The sequence below is a fragment of the Mesoplodon bidens genome (genome assembly GCF_964165515.1).
Source record: "Mesoplodon bidens genome assembly, contig: HAP1_SCAFFOLD_432, whole genome shotgun sequence".
Taxonomy (NCBI): Eukaryota; Metazoa; Chordata; class Mammalia; order Artiodactyla; family Ziphiidae; genus Mesoplodon; species Mesoplodon bidens.
The window spans coordinates 155,266-167,854 of NW_027671653.1; positions in this window are offsets into that span (position 1 = coordinate 155,266).

The window sequence follows — 12,589 nt, forward strand, 5'->3', positions numbered from 1 at the left end:
AATTGCTGGGGATGATGGTGGTAGTAGTAAGAGAGGGTGCAGAGACAATCTATTGGCCTGAAATGGACATTTGACGAGAACAATGGATGAAAGTTTCTACTTCTTTCTCTTTATTTCTGTAGATGTTTGAAATTTTCCATACTAAAACATGTTTTATAAATGTAGATGGCTTGCAATGTGCTCTTCTGAGCTCTCAGAAGGCAAAAAGCCATTCTTAAATTAGGAGCTTTCTTCTCTAGCCAAGAATTCTAATGATAATTTTGTCCCAACTGGCCAGTGCACTCAGATTGCTCTGAGATCTGTTGGTGGGAAAAAAATCAGCACAAACAATAAAGAGGCTCTTCAGTCTTAGAAGAAAACAACAAAGAGTAAAGGCTGCTGCTAGGTCTGGGGCAATAGTGTAGTTACCAGTATAAGACAAAATATTAGTTTCTTCCAAAATCCACTTGTTACTACTGTGTATACTTTTGCAGCAAAGTATCTTTTCTACGTTGTCAGCATTAAAGTAAATTTACTATTTAGGTAGCATTTAAATTATCATATACTCAAAGCCTAGAAAGAATCCCCTAGGCTGAAATGACGTTAAATCTTAGTTGGGCCATTGCAGTGTATTCTCCAGTCTTACTTGCTTTGTCTATAACTGTCGTAAAAAGGTGTGAGGAGATCTGCCAATATTAATGCCAGGATTCAAAATGAGTTCTTTGTAGCTTGCTTCCTTCAGGATCTTCTGCCCTCAGACCCATGTATTTACTTAATGCCTCAGATTATTGTATATGTCACATCTTTCCAACTAGAAGACAAGCTCCTTTAAGGGCAGTGACTAGTCTCATCAACATCGAATTTACTCCAACACCAGTGCTTTCAAAATGTGTGTTGTTTAGTATATGTCTGATCGTAAGAAGTTATAGAAACAATTCTACTCTAACTAAATAATAATGATACTACTACTACTATTTCTACTACTACTGCTAATAAAATGTATGAAATAGAGTATAAATGGGAAAATAAAGATCACACTGGAAATCCCAGACTATAAAATGAATGATCCCAAAGCCACTGGCCAATCCATCGACTGTAAACAGTTACTTGTGAATTGGTCAACATTTAAATGCATAATTGAGAGAAGGGTTAAAACAAATTTTATTACCAAAAAACACAATTTTTATACCTACAATTTTTGAGCTCAACTAACCTGTAGTTTTAACAGAAATAGATGAGATTCAAAGTATTCATTCAGTTTCCTAAGTGATCCATTCCCTATCTTTCCTTATGAAACAATCAGTTACAACTCTAATAATTTGTCAAGGATTCACCAATCTCTACTTCCTTTATTTTCCAAGGTTTGGTATCATTACAGAATCAAGTCCTTTGGCGGAATTTAATAGTTTCAAAATCCCTCAGCAATATTATTCACTGGGATAAAATAATATGAAAATTTAACAAACACTGACTATGTGCTGAGAAATGATCCTTCAGTGATTCACTCAAGGTGGAGACTAGCATTCAGGCTACACCTGAGGTAGAATTTGAATTCCAAAGTGGACCTTTAAACCACAGCTCATCTTCTCTTTTTAAAACCATCAGAAAGAAGCCTGTTGCCTGACCTTTGAGATTCTGCAAAGAGACCATATTTAGATCTTTTGTCTCTTTTAACTTCCCTAGTCCCCTTCTCTACTTTCAGAATAGTGATTCCCAGATAAGTACAATGAGTTCAAACAGTGTGGTTAAAGGGGTAATTAGTCTGCTCTGCAGCCAAGTTACTCACAGAATAAATAAGTTGGCTTTCACAGTTGTTAGCTTCTTCCTGGGCTTTGTTTAGAGGGGTCTCAGCTCAAGCAAGCAACCTGTCAGCAGCCTGAAATAACTCTGTGGAAATCTAATGGCATATATGTAAAATATGTCTATGAAACCTTTTATTCAATCTTAGGTGCATAATTTTACTACTTCTTTAGGCCTGGAAAAGGATATTCAGCTACAAAAGGACAGAAAAGAAAATGTGTAGAATACCGCATGCCCTCCTCACACCCTAGAACCTTATTTTACCCGTTTCATCAGAAAATGATGTATACTGTAAGAAACATTTTTTAAATTAGTTGATCAAATATTTAAGTGCACTAAGTCTCTGTATTTATTAAAGCAAATATAGTTACCTTTCTGTCCCTTTCTAAAAGAAAGCAAAAGATACAGTTCTTTTTTCTTAAGACTCAGGGTTTATGGATATTAATTATTACACTATATTGACACCCAGACATGTTTATAGGAGGCTTTTGAGACATACAGAGCTATTTATTCCCATACCAAACGGCACTTCTTTTTCCTCTGCCTTCTGCTTGTATTTTTTCTGTTGCGATTATATCCTACTGAGGCTGCTACATGTCTTTGTTTGAGTTGAGGTTCTGAAGGTAAGACTGTATAGTCTCCTTTTTACAGAATAATAATGGGTTTTATGACTGTTTGCCTTCAGAAGCCTCTTTTTCCACTCATTCTCATTTCATATCTATGGTGAGGTGTCGAAAACAGATGAGTTAGTTCTGAACTGGTGATATATAAATCAATTATTATTTGATTCATATTCAAGGCAGCTCCTCCTAAAATAGCGGCCTTCCTGCCTGTGGGATGTAGTCTAACCTACTGCCTGGATCTACACCCACCAACATCCATATTTTGTCTATTGTTACCTTGGACACTTGTAGGAACTGAGTGAGTTTCTGTTTCTATAGTGTCCATTGACAGACAAATGAATAAAGAAAATATGGCACATATGTAGAATGGAATGTTATTCAGCCTTAAAAAATAAGGGAATCTTGCCATTTGCAACAACTTGGATGAACCTTGAGGGCATTATGCTAAGTGAAATACGTCAGAGAGAGAAAGACAAACACTGCATAATCTCACTTTTACGTGTAATCTAAGCTGCTCTCACAGAAACCGAGTAGAATGGTGGCCGTCAAGGGCTGGGGAGTAGAGGAAATGGGGAGTTGTTGGTCAAAGGGTATAACCTTCCAGTTATAAGAGGAATAAATCCTGGGAGTCTGATGTACAGCATGGTGACTATAGTTAACAACACTCTATTGCATACTCAAAAGTTTCCGAGATAGTAGATCTTACATGTTCTCATCACACACACACACACACACACACACACACACACACAAAAGGTAATTGACTGTGTAAGGTCATGGATGTGTTAACTAACCTTATTGTGGTAATCACTTTGCAATATATACATGTATCAAATTATGATGCTGTACACCTTAAACTTATACAGTGTTACATGTCAAGTACATCTCAATAAAACTGGAAAGAAGAAAAAGATTCACATGGAGAAGGGTGAGGCTGGTAGAAAAAAGCCACTGCCTTGAGCAGTGGGCGGAGGTGGGCGGAAAGCCATGGGCCTCTATTAGCACTGCTGGGTAGGTTCTGTTCCCACGTGTGGGGAGGGGGTAGGACAGCACAGCTGTGATCCTTATTGCAGACCCTAGGCAGCCTCAGGCAACTTTTCAAAGTTAGATGCTGAAAACCAATAAATGAAACTATAAGGAAGAATTACATAAATGCCTTTATTCTACTTCTGGTCCTCTTGGCAACTTTTTCCATCTAAAAGCTGCACCCTGCAGTTCTCAAAGCAGGAACATTAACATGGATCAGAAGTTTCCAAACTTTTCATCATCAACCCCTACACCAAAAGAAAAGTTGAAATTTTATGACCCCTAGTAGATGAAGTACCTTGTGTGTTTTTCACATTTATCAAGAGAACATTTAACAGTTACCTACTATGTGCCAAGAGAAAATAAAAATAAGACACAGACTTTCAATGCAGACTTTGTTCCGGTATTATTCTTCGTTTTGACTTCAGTATAAGAACTATTGAGCTATTTGCTGTCCCAATAAGGGGATAAGCAGACGATGACAGAATCCTGTGATCTCTTCCCAAGTTTGCAACTACAGGGTTGGTCCTACAATTGCTCAGTAACTTTGTATTTTGATTTAAGGGGAAACTAAACGAACTTCCTGTCCCAAAGTAACTCTGCTTTGTGGAGACTGGAGGTGCCCTGCAATTGACTCAAGATACTGTTTATTTGTTTAAACAGTTCAATGAGTAGTTTCTATTTAACAAGTGAGCACAAATTTTCACAACAGTACCTACCCCATGACATAGCTCAGACGAAAACTCTGAGGGAAAGGAAAACTATATGGGCAAAAAGTCCAGGTTCCATCCACTGTACATGGGATATTGATAGGCTTGTAAAACTTACAGAGGTACCTGGAGGTACCCAGGAGCCCTGGGTATTTAGTATACAGATCAGCAAAGGATGGTGGAAAATAAGACGACACCAGGTCAGGGGACAAATTAAGCAGGTGAAGCTGGTCCTTTATACTCTTTTCCCTTCTGATACACCACTGCTCTGTCATGTCCAGAATATGTTCTGTATCCTCAGTAGACCTACACACACACACACACACACGTGTAGCACACAAACATGCACGCATGCATGCATGTACACATACATGGACTTCCCAGTCTTCTCAGTTAAAATTCAGCTTGTAGTAACTAAAGAAAATTTATAATGCTCTATATTTTATAGAGTTTAAAAATACTTGCACTTTAAGAGAAAACTTTTCATGTCTGAAAATCCCTTCTCACGAAGGAAGTTATTTCTGATATTGGAGGTTGACAGTTTCACAGAGAAAACTTCAGGAGCACAGAGATATGCCTGACCCTCTCCACACGCACCATCTGGGGAGAATTCACCAACACAGAGGCTCAACCCCTCTGCTAAGTCAAAATCAAGTATCCCAACATCATTATTTCACAGAGAATACCCTACCTCATGTTAGGCATTCATATGTATTTTATTTGTTGAAGAGAGGAAGAAGATATAAAGGAGGGAATCATCCGAAATTACAGAGGACAGCATTTAAGTCAATATAGATATTTAAATTTAGGGTAAAATTAAATGATAATTTGAAATTATATGTGGAGTTTTATTTACTAAAGAATATTTTGGAAAGTTCAACTCCTATTTTCACTTATATTTTCAGAGAAGGTATTTGGTCCAAATGAAGAATACCCTCAATTATTGTTCTTTTATTGCAAGCAAAAAAGGATTTATACTTCTTTTCATGAAATATGGTTGTTTGACAACAGAAGGATAAATATTTTATATTTTTAGAAACAACAGTCAGGCTACTGATATTCGTAATTAGTTTTAATAAATCTGAATGCTTCTTATCATCTACTCTTTAGCTTGTACCTGAGGAGTTGAATACCTCCGGGAAGATACGTGCCCCAGACCCGTAAATATGCAGTTCACAGAGCCCACCACCAGAGGGCAATAAAGAAGTCAAATCTTGAAACCATGGAGTGAAAATAGTGGGAGTTTAAATAAAAGCAACATTTCACAGTATGCTTTTCTGACCAACGTTGTATCTAATAACTTAATGGATTGTATGTACATGGATTCTGAAAAGTCAGCAGCACACTTCACTGGTCAATTTCTATGATAAGGGGAACGTAATTGGAGTGTAGAAAAACAGTATACTTACATCTTAAAATTCCACCCCTACAGAATCTACTACTCACTATTGAAAAATGGTAAGAAGAATAGCTTTCTGTGTCTCAGTCACCAGTTAACATTTTCAAGAGTAGAATTTATCTTCCTATGATGCTCAAATACACAGGAAAAATGCATATCTCGGACAATGGATAAACTCTATATGACATGTGAAAATAATTATTCAAACGGAAAAAGTAAAAGATCTACAAGGAACAGTTTTATATGCATTAGTGTGGATATATACATAAAGAGGCTCTAAGAAACATAAAAATCACTTCCAGGAAGTAATTTTAGGTAGAAGAGAATTAACATGGATGAGGAAGAAAAGAGAGTTGGTTTTAAGATAGTTTCATTTACTTGTTTTTTTGTGTTTATTTATTTGTTTTATTTATTTGGTCTTTGGAATATAAGGAAACAGTGGCTTTCACATCCGTATCCCAGTGGAACAAAGGGACCGAGGTCTATACTGGAGCCCAGCCATTGTTTGACTATCTTGTAATAATACTGGTGAAATACAGCCAAATCATTTGAACTACAAGCATCCTCTCTGACAATAATCTTAAGACATCAACATTATAAATTAAAGAAAGGAAAGAGAGAATACTGTTTTCTTTAGAGAGAAAATACAGATTCTGGATCAAATCAATAATGTCAGCAAACCTCACGGGTATAAAATATTCTGCTGCCTATCATTCAGGTCATGCCTCTAGAAGAGGGAAACTGGGTGATAATTTCCCCAGATTTTATATTTAATTCAAATATTTTAGGTAAGAGGCATCTCTAGTAAAGCACTGTATCATTGATTTTTTCCAATAGGATAGCTCACAGGAGTTCCTCTTTCCTTCTCAAATACATATGGGGAAATGGAACTGGGTGTGGGTTAGAGGAACTATCTAAATAGAGCATAGTAATCAACAGTTTGTTTTTTAAAAATAGAAATTTCTATTTAAATTGTTTCCAGAGACAGAAACACACAGAGACAATTCCATGTGACAACAGTGGAAGAGACCAGAGTGATGCAGCTGCAAATCAAAAAATGCCAACACCAGTGATTGATGGCCACCACCAGAATCTGGTTAAGACAAAGAAGGATCCTCCCCTCGAGGCGTCAGAAAGAACATGGCCCTCTCAACACTCTTGAGTTTGATCTTCTGGCCTCTAGAGCTGTGATAAAATAAATTTCTGTTCTTTTAAGCTAACAAGTTTGTGGTATCTTGTTATGGTAGCCCTAGAGATAACAGTATTTGATTCCTGAGATGGCAACTGTATTCTGGCTATGTAATGACTATTCCAAGATGATCAACAGACACAAAGATAAAGAAAGGCAAAACTGAGACTAAGCCCAGTTCTTTTTATTCCCAGAATAATAAATGATTTTTTAATTAATTTAGATCTCTTTGTCTAACCCCTCTGCTTTTCAAAAGACTATGTGCGACCAATCGAATATTAACATGTTATACTTTCCTTTTACTTCATCTCAAATTATTTCTAATTCCCCTTATGAGTTCTTACTTGACCCATGAATTATTTAGGAATATATTGTTGAATTTCCATTTGTGATTTTCAACAAATTTCTTTCTGTTAACGATTTCTTATTGCATTCTGTTGTCATCTGAGAGCACTCTTTGTATTGTTTATATCCTTTAAAAGTACTGAAATTTGTTTTATGGCCTAGCATATAGTATATCCATGTGCATTGGAAAAGAATGTATATTCTGACGCTGTTGGGTGGAAGGTTTTATAGATGGCTGTTAGGTCTAGTTGATTGATAATGTTGTGCAAGTTTTTTTTTTTTCTTGTTGATTTTCTGTCTGTTCTGCTATTGAAAGAAAGGTATTAAAGTATCCAACTATTATTGTAGAACTGTCTGTTTCTCTTTTCCGTTGTGTTGATTTTGCTTCAATGTATTTTGAAGTTCTGTTGTTAGGTGCATAAAAGTTTATAATTATTATACATTCTAGATGGTATAATCATTTTATCAGTTTAAAATATCTTTGTCTCTAGTAAAAATGTTCATCTTAAAATATATTTTTTTCTGATATTTTCTTAGCCACTCCAGTTTTGCTGTTGTTGTCTTGTTTTGTTGTGTTGTTACTGTTATGGTATATCTATTCCAACACTTTTACACTTCACCTATATATTTTCTTGACTCTAAAGTGGGTCACTTTCTTGTTGATGTTATATACATATATAACTGTATATTACATTCAAAAATTATATATATAATAACAAATTATGGCAGACTTTGAACTGGACCTTTTATTTTTTTCCGTATGCAGGCCTCTCAGTGTTGTGGGCTCTCCCGTTGCAGAGCACAGGCTCCGGACATGCAGGCTCAGCGGCCATGGCTCACGGGCCTAGCCGCTCCGCGGCATGTGGGATCTTCCCAAACCGGGGCACGAACCCGTGTCCTCTGCATCGGCATGCGGACTCTCAACCACTGTGCCACCAGGGAAGCCCTGAACTTCACCTTTAAATGAGTATGATTTAGACAGTAGAGCTTCCCTACCAAATGCAAATAACTCACTTGAACTCTCTTTTTTGTAAAGGACAGACCGATTCTTCCAAGGGGAATTCTTGAACTCATTAGATATGTGATATTCATTATAATTAGTTGCATTTAACACCACAGAAAGGACTTGATCAAAGGCTATTTTACTCTTTTCTTCCTCACTGGATGATTAGCTAGGTTCATTTTTAAATGGAAGATATACTCTAGATATTTCAACGTAGGGCATCGCTTCCTTTCAAATCTCAGAAAGAAAGGTGTGCTTCAGTTTCCCTGCAGAAAGCTCTAGTATCTTGCCCCCCTTTTGAAAGAGGAACGAATCCTTCTTTCTCTATTCTTCTTTGTCTTCTTCCCTTCATCAGCAATGAGCCTCTTTATCATTTTTGTCAGCCCAAAGAATAATTTTTCTCTTTCCAGGCCATTCAAAAATTGTACACTACAAAGTAAACAGAAAGAGCTTTATTTATAAAAATAAAACAGCTATGGCATTAGTTCTTAAAGAGTATAAAATTTTGATCCCTCATTCCAACAAAAAGTCTTGTTAGCATTTAGGGTTCAATGAGAGGCAATAAACAAAAATGTTTTGGTGACTCATTTGACATCTTTACTAATAGGTTTGAATTCATACTGGTGAATATCAGACATATTTGTGTTAGGCAATTAAAATTAAATTATATCTAGAGGTCTTTTAAGTTACCATATTAACATTAACAAGTAATCTTAGAACTCATCTTGAAAGTAAAAGGTACTTTTATACTTTATAATGAAAAAATCAATAAAATGTGCCTTTATGCAGAGAAAATGTAATTATAATACCAATTAATGTTAACTGGTCACTTTTTTATTGAAGTAGAGTTGACATACAATATTATGTTAGCTTCAAGTGTTCAACATAGTGATCCAACATCTAAATACATTTGAATTGGTCACCATGATAAGACTAGTAACCATATATCACCATACAAAATTATTACAGTATTATTGACTATATTCCTCATGCGGTAGATTGCATCCCCAAGACATTTATTTTATAACTGGAGATTTCTACCACTTAATCCCCTTCACCTATTTCTCTCAGTCCCCATCCCCCTTCCCCTCTAGTAATCACCAGTTTGTTCTCTGTATCTACAAGTTTGTTTCTGTTTTCTTTTCTTTGCTTTATTTTTTTAGATTTCACATATAAGTGAAATCATACAGTATTTGTTCTTCTCTGTCTGACTTATTTCACTTAGCACACCTAGTACTCTAGGTCAATCCATGTTGTTGCAAGTGAAGATATTTCATTCTTTTTTAGGACTAAGTAATATTTCATTATATATATGTGTATATGTACACCACATCTTCTTTATCCATTCATCTATTTATGGACACTAGTTTCTTCCATATCTTGGCTATTATAAGTAATGCTCCAATGAACAGAGGGGTGCATACATCCTTTCTTATTAGTGTTTTTGTTTTCTTTGGATAGATACTCAGAAGTTGAACTGTTGCATCATATGGTAATTCTATTTTTAACATTTGGGGGAACCTCTGTACTGTTTTCCATAGTGGCTGCACCAATTTACATTCCCACTAACAGTGCACAAGGGTTCCCTTTTTGATGATGGCCATTCGGACAGGTGTAAGGTGATATCCCACTGTGGTTTGGATTTGCATTTCCCAGATGATTAGTGATATTGAGCATCTTTTCATGTGTCTTTTGGTCATTTGTATGTATTCCCAAAGCAATGTAACCCCGATCAAAATACCAATGGTATTTTTCACAGAATTAGAACAAATAATCCTAAAATTTGTATAGAATCATCCAAACAAACAAACAAAAAACCTCCAATAACCAAAGCTATATTGAGAAAGAAAAACAAAGCTGGTGGTATGACATGCACTGATCTCAGACTATACTACAAAGCTATAGTAATCAAAACAGTATGGTATTAGCATAACAACAGACACATAGGTCAGTGGAATAGAATAGAGAGCCCAGAAATGAACCCACAGTTATGTGATCAATTAATCTACAACAAAGGAGGCAAGAACATACAATGAAATAAAGACAATAAATGGTGTTAGGAAAATTGGACAACTACTTGCAAAAGAGTGAAACTGAATTATTTCCTTACACTATACATAAACATAAATTTAAAATGGATTGAAGACTCACATTTAAGACCTGAAACCATAAAACCCCTAGGAAAAATACATTGACATCGATCTTAGCAATATTTTTTGGGGGTCTATCTCCTCAGGCATGGCCAACAGAAGTAAAATTAAACAAGTGTGATTATATCAAACTGAAAACCTTTTGCAGAGAGGAGAAAACCATCACAAAATGAAAAGGTAACTTACTGAATGAAAGATTTTTTCAAATGATATATCTGATAAGGAGTTAATATCCAAATTATCTAAAGAAATCATACAATTTAATATCAAAACCCCCCAGATATTCCAATTTAAAAATCGGCAGAGAACCTGAACTCGTTACTTTTTAAAGTGTTTGATACAGTACTTAGATGCATTCTTTTTTCATTAGCCTTGAATATCAATACTCTTAACGTCTCCGTTTATAAATGAAGAAATTAAGGAATGGAGAGATAAATGACTTGTCTAAGGTACAAAGCTTATTACAAAAAAGATTATACTAAACCAGACCTCTGATTCAGATTCCTATACTTTAATCATTATGGCTTACTGCAGAAGATTAGAGACAGAATTTGACATTGAAAGCTTAGATTCCAGTTTTTAATGTGACTTCTTCACCATGCCTTTATGTCTAAGGGAAAAAATTCTGGTCTGTACTGCCATTAATGATAATACTGCTTTAGAGAAATGTTCTGGAGGGAAAGGATATTATTCAAATTTATTTTTAAAGTTTTTTTTTGGTTTGACTTTGTTTCTTAATTTTCTCATGCTAGGATGGGAGGGCAAACCAAACCTAAACTAACAATACCAACTATATGTGTGTGCGTGTGAGTGTGCCTGTACTTATAAGTATGAAAATACATCTTACAAGAAAAGGCAAGGCCAGAATCTATAAGGCTAAGGATTTCGACTTTATCTTAGATGCAAGAGAAAGCAATTAAATGAAAAGATAGTTGTGTAGACACTAGGCTGTTCAAGTAGAGCAAAGGAGAAATGGTAGTGGCTAAGATGGTGGCAATGAAGATGAAGAGAAACATTATGTATGTGATGAGAGGGAGAGAGAGAGAGAGAGAGAGAGAGAGAGAGAGAGAGAGAGAGAGAGAGATGAGATTCCAGAGGACCTAATGATGCAGTCTATGCAGAAAGTGAAGAAAAGGAAGGAATTGAGGACCATTCCCAGGTTTTTGCACTGAGTTAGTTTTTGTGTGAATCATGGCACCATTCACTGAGGAAGAAAAGATTTGCAGGATGGGACAGTTTGGAAGAAGGAATAATTGAAGTTTCATTTTAGACATCTTAGTTGTAGAGACGTCAAGCAGCGTTCCTCATATTTCTCCAATGAAAAGAATCACCTGGGGATCTTATTGCACATATGGATTATCACCTTTTCTGCTAGAACTTCTGGTTTGGTAGTCTGAGTTGAACACAAAGTACTGGATTTTCTCACACTGCAGAAGAAAAAAAACACACTGAAGGAGGTGGGAAAGAGCTAACCTAAGTAACTTTGGAAAACAGTATTTTAATATACTGTAATTAACCATGCAGAATATATACTGAAAAGCTAAAGACAAAAAAAAAATGTACACAAATATTGAACTTGTTAGTAAATTTATTTTTCACACGCGTACAGGTTAATGATTTTTAAATATTTTATGTGTATTCCAGAATTGAGCAAATGACTAAATAGACTGCAAATAATGAGAATCAGGTTTCTAATTGTTAAAGAGTGACAAATAAGGAAAGGGTAAGGGAGGCTAGAATAAACCCTGTGGTGTTGGATTGGAATCAAGGTATCAATTTGAATTCATATATCAATTTGAAGTTATATATATATGTAGGTAGACAGATGATAGATAAGGTGTGTGTGTGCACACGTGTGTGTGTATACACACACACCCAGATAGATAATATGAAAATAGAGATACTTGTATATTTTTATGTATTCGTATATATTTTTTCAGCTCTCTCTGCTGAAAACACAATGAGGTAGCTTGGATAGTGATAAATCCACCTCATACCAAGATTCTGGTTTCTGAATACCATTATTAATGCAAGGAACAAGAACTTCACGGAGAAATGACTGATTCAAGGCTGAGACAGAGGAAAGTAAAAGATGGGTCTGGAGCATTTTGTGGTGTCAGAAAGTAAGATATTACTCCAAAAATTGTATGGTCATGTAGGAAAAATATAGGAGACAGCTGGAAGGAGTACCAGTGACCAAATATGGAACACTTTGAGAAACAAAACTATTAATGATAGTAATAAATTTTAACCCGTAGAATAAAATAAATATCCACAAGTTCACACTGATGTATGTATATATATGAACAAATAACCAGATAAATACATAAATGAACGAGAAGAACAGCTCTTTCTTATACTCAAA